The following is a 7,474-nucleotide window of genomic DNA, read 5'->3' as shown; positions in this document are numbered from 1 at the left end:
GAAAAAGCAAACATTGGCAAAAAAAAAGAAGAAGAAGAAGCTGATATTAGCACCAGAACAAAGGATGAAAGGTGCAGTAAAAGTTTCTAAACATTTTGAAAGTTGGCTGGTGAATGGAGCTGTATTCATTTTAAATGAGAAAAACGTGGCAGAAAATGCTACAAATTTTTATTAAAATGCAGAAAGACTAAAATTCATAGGTGGAATGTCACAAAGGAGCTGAGTGTTTTGATGCATGATTTGTTGAAATAGCACAAAAATGTGCAACCAGATATATGCCAAAAAAAAAAACATGCAGGAAAAAAATTGATAATCTCAAATGAGGCACAAATTAACAGAAACTGCACTACCATATATGGAGTGATGACATTATGAAACTGCAAATAACAATACATAATATTGATAGATCCATTTATTTATTTATTTTTAATATTTGTTCATAAAGTTCTTTTAAAACAAGGAAGATTTAGAAGTTGTGGTCATTTCATCATTTTTTTGTTTAATTATATCTTCAGTTAGCTTGCAGTACAGYCTACTTTACAGATCATCCCTTTCTTTATACTTTATGCTAAAATGACATAAATTGTGTTATGTTTGAGTCACAGCAGTTTATTATGGGTAATAAATATAAAAGAGCTCATTACTCTCTATACTGCAGAGGAGACTCCATACATTATCAGCACAAGCTATTTGGTTTCCTCATTAAAACAGCTGAAGCTGGTGTAAAAGTGCAGGATACCCATCAGGCATTTCTGCTCATTACTGTTTAATGCATGACGAGAATGCAAACACTGGATGCACCGATTTGTTTTTAAATTATTACCTCACTACATTTTTTTCTGGTTTAATCCATTCTGATGGCTCTTCATCGCAGGTTTAAAGGTTCATCTTTAAAAATTCACGGTAATGTGGTCACAGTATGCTGCTGCTGAATGTTGATTTCTCTCATTTGCTGGATATTAGTTTTGCTGCTGATAATGAGATTAGACATCTGAGTTCTCATGTTGTCWCAAGTAATATGGATTGATTTTTAATGTTTACAGCCCCAAATGCTCAGCAGAAGTGTTTTACTGCAGCGTGATCCCATCTGAAAGAGCTGCTTCTTTGATGCTGCAAGTTTAAGAAAATCATACTCAAATTCAAAGCCAGCTCTGATTTTTAAGGAGAGAGAGGACAGAGAGGGAGAGAGGGAGCTAGAAGGGGAGTTTTTCCATCCCAGCAGAGGATAAAGTGATGAGTGATCAGCTGGAGGAGGTAGAGATGGAGTTATATAAGCATGTGGGATGCAAGATGTTTCATCTCACTGGGGATACCGCCCACTCACTGTGCTACTGTGTGTGTGAGAGAGAGAGAGAGAGAGAGAGAGAGTGTGTGTGTGTCTGAATGCATATGTGAGATGGGAAGTGTCAATGCATACTGATGTATTCATGTATGTTTTTACTTCTCTCATTTTAATCACAGGCTAAACTATACATCCATCTCATCTGCTATGATAGAAACAGAAGCAGTTCTGTGCAAAAACAAATACTGCAGCATAATGGTCTGTTTTTGTTTTCTTATAAGAAGAATTACAGACGAGGTTCTGCAGTGAAARCTGTAGCCACTAGAGGCTGCGCAAGTACACATGATGAGAAAATGTCCTGAAGTTCCAGATCTGAGTTTTAATTAGGGGAAACTTTGTGATAAAGTTTTGTGAAAGCTGTAAAACTGGACATGGTTTCATAATCAAGCTAACTGTAATCCAAATGATGCAGTATTTTATAGTTTTTTCTTTCATGTTATATGCTGTTTTTGAAAGAACTGATATTTTTCTGCAGAATACTATAAAGGATGATGATGATTTTGGAGAAAATTATAGTTTTAAAGTTGTACAGTTTCAACTACTGCACTCATAATTAACTACAACAGACATGTAAAAAAAACAGATCGTTTGTCAATAACTTTAAAACTTATATTGATACAAAATTGACACATTTTGTTTTTAAATGTAAAGCATGGCTTTTCTGGTGCAAGAGGCATTCATTGTTGGCAGCTTCTAACTGTAGCTGTGACAGAAAAATTACCGCACAAGCTAAAATTTATATTAAGAAACTCAACATGAAATCAAATATGAAACTTAATCCTGAAATAAACCAGTTTAAACCARTTGTATTTTCCAGATGTCTAGCGCTGCCATTATGAAATAGTATATGGAGTAAACTATTTATATCCATGTAAACAAAACACTTCCATCCGAATGCTTTAATCAATAAATCTGAATATAAATATGCAACTAGACAGAAAAACTCATTCAAAACAGCTCTTCTGTGGACATTACCTTTAAAATACATTCAGCCCCTTCGACTGTTTGTAGTTAAACATACTGAAAGTTTATCAATCATTTTAAAATATTTCATTTATTTTTCATTTAAGGACACATTAACCAGTTAATAATAAGAAGAATCAAGTAGATTTTGTGCATTCATTTTTTAAAACTTTTTTCTTTTTAAAATTATGTTCATGACAATTGAATTGTTATAGTTCAAATCAAGGACTACACAAACACAATGTTTTACGTTAGAATGATGCTTTATTGCTTTGTGTTAATGCAGTCCTTATTTTGACTTTATAATTATTAGTTATTTTTAATTGGCATAAATGAAAACAACACTTACAATAAAATTACAATAAAAATAGACATTTCACTCCCACACACAAACATGCTATTTTAATCCACATAAGGACAGGAAAATAAAATCAATACATTTAAAAACTAACATGTTTTGATTAGTTATGTAGGCTGTTTAAYGTTCACAGAAAATAACACAATTATGCAAATCTTTTGACAGAATGTTGTTTTTCCAAATAGTAAATGTTTATATTTTTATCTTTAATAACAGCTGTTTGTCTTTATCTAGTTGGAACGTAATAATAATGTGTGAGGGACTAACTGCAGCGTACTGACTGAATATCAAGGTAAATCAGGATGTCCGTTATTTACAGTATAACTCATATATAGGTTCTTTGTATGCAGAGAGTCCAGTCCTGAACCTCAGCCCATGAGTCTGACAGGGGTGTGTAGTACTCATGCTGTGTGTGTTTGCTGCACAGTGCACTGTAAAGTCCTGCAGCAGCACGATGTAACTGAAGGCAGTCTCAGGAGTGATGGAGAGGTCACGGCTGCACCTGACCCCAGTATGTTTACCAAGAGCTGCTGAGGACAGGAGGACGGACACTGYAGTGAGACAAGACAGCAGGAAGTGAGAAAGACTAAACTCTATGGGAGATAAATTATAATTAGAAGGAGATATTGTTTTTGTAGGTAACAACTGCTGTGTGTTTGCAAAGACGGTTTTACAAATAAGTGTGTGCAATACAAGTGTGTTTGTTGATTTGGAGCATATGTGCAGTCCTGCTGTTTAGGGCCTGGAGGCTCATCTCAGAATGTTCCCACGTTTACAGACACGATACYGCAGACGGTTCACCCTTCAGTTACCTTGGAACAGGTAACAGAAAGGAAACAATTTCTCTGCTTAAACTTAATCCTAATAAACATCACTTTTTTAAAAGTCAAAATGTGAGTAAATATTAGTTTTGTGAAGCTTTAGATAAAATCAATTCATAATTCTCGACAACCCTATAGCTTTCAGATACACAGGTTAGAAATAAATCAAAGGCATATTTTAGTTAAAATCTGTGAATTTCAGGATCAAATTTTCTTTACATTTGTTTGTTCACGCTTGTTCACATATAAAGATAAAATATGGAGGCAGCAGGAGTGAAACTTTAAAGTGGCACCTTGGGAGAGAGCAGCAGAAATAACTGCTCTGTTTCTGCCCCGTGAATAACTGCAGATTCCCCGGACTCAATTATAACGATTGATTTTTGTATTAAGTCAAAGTAAACAATACAGTTACTCAAACTAATCAATTTGTATTTTTATGCATTCACGTAATACTGTCATCGTGTCAACAAGCTGGACATTTTTACAAGTCTGTATTTACTAGAGTGGAAATAAGTTTAGTTTGAATTCAGACAGAATCAAAAAGGATATAAAAGAACAGATAAGTTTTGTTTGGGAAGATTCTTTTTATTAGGCCTTTAAAATGATGCACACAGATGGTAGAATAAGAAGCTAAACCCTCATTATTTTCAAGGGAAATTCTTTTTAAAATTAGAATGATAAAAGCTACATGTTGGTTTTTTACATTCTGATATAAAATAAAAGGATTTTATATCTTTACTAAGAGTTTTTGTAGAAACTGGAAGTAATAATACAAACTAAATAAACCTTCAAGTGTTTATGACTTCATAAAGGAAAATGCATGCATAAACATAACATCTGAGAGATTTATTTTTTAAATGGTTTAATGAGGTCCAGAAATGCAAAGAATCTGAAATGAAAACTAATAAAATTTAAATTTCCTACTGTGAATTATTCAGTCTAAATTAATAATTCATAAGAAATCATAATTAAATTTGAACACACTGCTTAGACTTGGCTTTTTTCCCCCCACTGCTGGTGTTCAGATTTAACAAATTACATCCCACTGGTTCTGTTGAGATCATTTATTTTTCCCTTCAGCAGCTGAAATGACTCATTTGTGAAATAAGGAAACTGACAGTAAAGGTGATRTTTTTCCTCAAATAGTATCAAAAGTTGAGAGGTGACAGAATAACTAGTGTTTTATTGGAACATAAGAGGGTGTGTGTGTGTGTGGTGGTGGTGGGGGGGGGGGCTAACATTAAAGTTGCTATTCATTATGTAGTTYTCTTTAACCCAAACTAATTTAAAAGGCCACATCAGGTAATTGTTTTTTTTTTTTTTTTTTGCAAAAAAAACAACACATCAGGTAATTGTGACGTGGAATAATTGGAGGACTTTATGACTTTTATCAGTCAGATGTCATCACAAACCCCCTGGTGAAATCAGTCTGTTGTCACAGGAATAATTTACTTCCATCATTCGTTCTGTTAAGCCTCAGGCTGAGGAGAAAAGAATATTTACCATGCACAACATACATATTCATTTTCCTGCAGTGCAGCGAAACCCAAGCATCCTGTAAAAATGCACATGGTGGCACTGTTGCCTCTCACTTCACTCCGATCTGTTTCCCCATGTGAGGGCAGCACAAAACAAACACATCAGGGCTCCAAATTGCTCTCATTTAAGGGGAATCCTCAGAGTGCCGAGTCAAGCAATTAGAAATCGATTTCATTTTGGAAAGACACATTCATGGTGGTGAAGTGCAGATAGTTTCTGCTCCTTAAGGAACAATTCCCTTAATGTTTTCCAGATGAGTGCATGCTGATGTCAGAGGAAGGTGCCTTTAAGTGWCTGAGTGTGTGCGTGTAGATGAGTGTTGTGTCCTGATTACCTGTGTGTTGTTGAAAACAGCTTATTTATGACTTTTCTCCAGGGACGCATGAAGGATTACTGTGGATTTTAAAGCTTCTTTCAGTTTTTGTTCATCGTTATCTTTACAAAATATTTACTGCAATGTCAAACTGATTCTTCCTCAAAGTGTTTAAAGATAAAATAGTTCTAGATGAAATCTAAAATGATGAGTTAATTTAAAAAAACCACGACGGTACTGCCTTAGTGTGGTTAATTAACTTGGCTAATAAGTTTTGACATGATTCATACTCTGATCATTTAAAGTGCCTGTAGCAGAAATTAGTTGTTTTTTTTTTTTTGTTTTTTTTTTTTGTTTGGACCTGCCAAATGTTTCCAAAGTGTTTCATTTTGTTCTGATTGATTTAAAATATACATTTGATCAAGTTTGATGCATTTTAATACCCTGTTTTTGTTGAAGAAAAGCGGTTCACAAACTTTGAACCTTTYGACCACCAAAATAAAACCTGCAAACTTATGATCCTATATTTTGCTGATTGAAGTATAAAACCATGGCCTTTATAAGGGCTGATAATAATGTTTGCTTTCACACCACCTGGGGTTCACTGTGATTGTGCAACTCTTGGTTGCCACAACACTTCACACAACAAGCAACAATGTAAGTTTATATGTGGACTAATCACATCCAGCAAACKTCAGATTGGACTACCTACTGAGCTGAGAAAGTGGCTACTCTGAAATCAGAGCTAAACACAAGCTCAAAAACATAGTGACAGGACTATAAACAGCTACAGTACTGGTGGTGTGTAAACAAAAAGACAAACTGGTTATAGGTACAGGTGACCTGGTGCTTGAGGGTCTGAATGTGCCCACTAACTCGAAGCAGCCTTTTTAAAGTAGAGTCATCTGAGTAAAGGAAATACAACAAAGTCTTCATTTTCCAAGTTTTGCTTATTAATTTCGTTTCTTTTCCTACATATGCCACTCTTCTCAAAGTGCGTTAAAGGTTTTTCTTTCTGCCGACTCGTGCTTGTGAAGGCCTGTGTTCCTGTATCATGTAAGGTTGATTGTGTGATTCACCTGCAGGGCTGGACTTGTACCTGCACCCCCCCACCCGCCCATTATTCTACCAGAGAAGTACAGAGTCCAAAAATGTGAAAAGGACTGAGTGAGATGGAGTTGTTTTTATTTTTTTTTCTTGAAGGGTCCAGAACAAAAGTGAGAACAGTAAATGATAGTTAAGCCTTTCTCTACCRTTTGTACTCAGTTGCCATGACAGCTGCTAGTTACCATAGATACGGTGCAGTTGGTATAAATGATCAAAAAAGTGTTTGTGTGTATGTGCACAGCGTACGACTCCAGATACTCTGTGGGCATGTGATTTTATTTATTTATTATGTTTTTTTGCACTTCACCTTTTTTGTCACCTGTCCAAATGGACAGCTTGTCTCATATCCCTGCAGCAGATGGCCAGCCACTGCAGGATCATGCATTTCATTCAACACAACCTACATACATGCATCCATACTTCAGCTATTAAATCCTCTCTTAAAGACATGCAAACGTCTCATTGTTCAGATGTTTTGTGGTATTTCGGTAATGGAGGGCCGAGTGCATAAAGAGGAGTGAGTAAATTCTGTGTGGGTAGATGTGCCTCAGGACTGCAGTGTACTTCAGCGTCCCTGCCTGCTGTTTTAGTTGCACTTCCTGTTGGATCACTCACCATGAAGCAGATCGTGTGGGAGGTGTCAGGAGAGAATGTGTGTGACCCGTGAAGTGTCCCGGCCCAGTGGTTGGAGGTTGTGTCGGTGCAGCTGTACTGTAGCTGCAGGTCCACTGCTGCTTCGCCAACATTTTCACTTCATTGAYACTAAAGACTAATCAGATTTCATGAGATTAGATCAGGTGTTCTTAACCTTTTTGACCTCGGGGCCCAATTTTTTGAACATAGGCCCAGTCAGACATTACTAATGTATGGATCAAAATGATAATTATTCTAATCTAAATCTTGGTTTAATTTTTATTGTATTTACATCATAACGAAACTAACATAACTAAAATAAATACACTTACAGTTTAAAAGTAAAACTCCTGTCAAATAATCACAAGACWTGATTATGACAAACATTTTTATATTGT

The 7,474-nt window shown here is 35.5% G+C and overlaps 1 protein-coding gene across 7 annotated transcripts in view; it reads left to right on the top strand.

Annotated features, from left to right (window-relative positions):
* Positions 1 to 7,474, top strand: part of anks1b (ankyrin repeat and sterile alpha motif domain containing 1B) — a 187,814-nt gene that overhangs the window by 141,179 nt on the left and 39,161 nt on the right. The gene's annotated exons all lie outside the window — the stretch shown is intronic.

Source organism: Austrofundulus limnaeus, unplaced genomic scaffold (assembly GCF_001266775.1).
Source record: "Austrofundulus limnaeus strain Quisiro unplaced genomic scaffold, Austrofundulus_limnaeus-1.0 Scaffold22, whole genome shotgun sequence".
Taxonomy (NCBI): Eukaryota; Metazoa; Chordata; class Actinopteri; order Cyprinodontiformes; family Rivulidae; genus Austrofundulus; species Austrofundulus limnaeus.
Note: the sequence above shows the minus strand (reverse complement) of the source record. Positions and strands in the feature narration are given on the sequence as shown.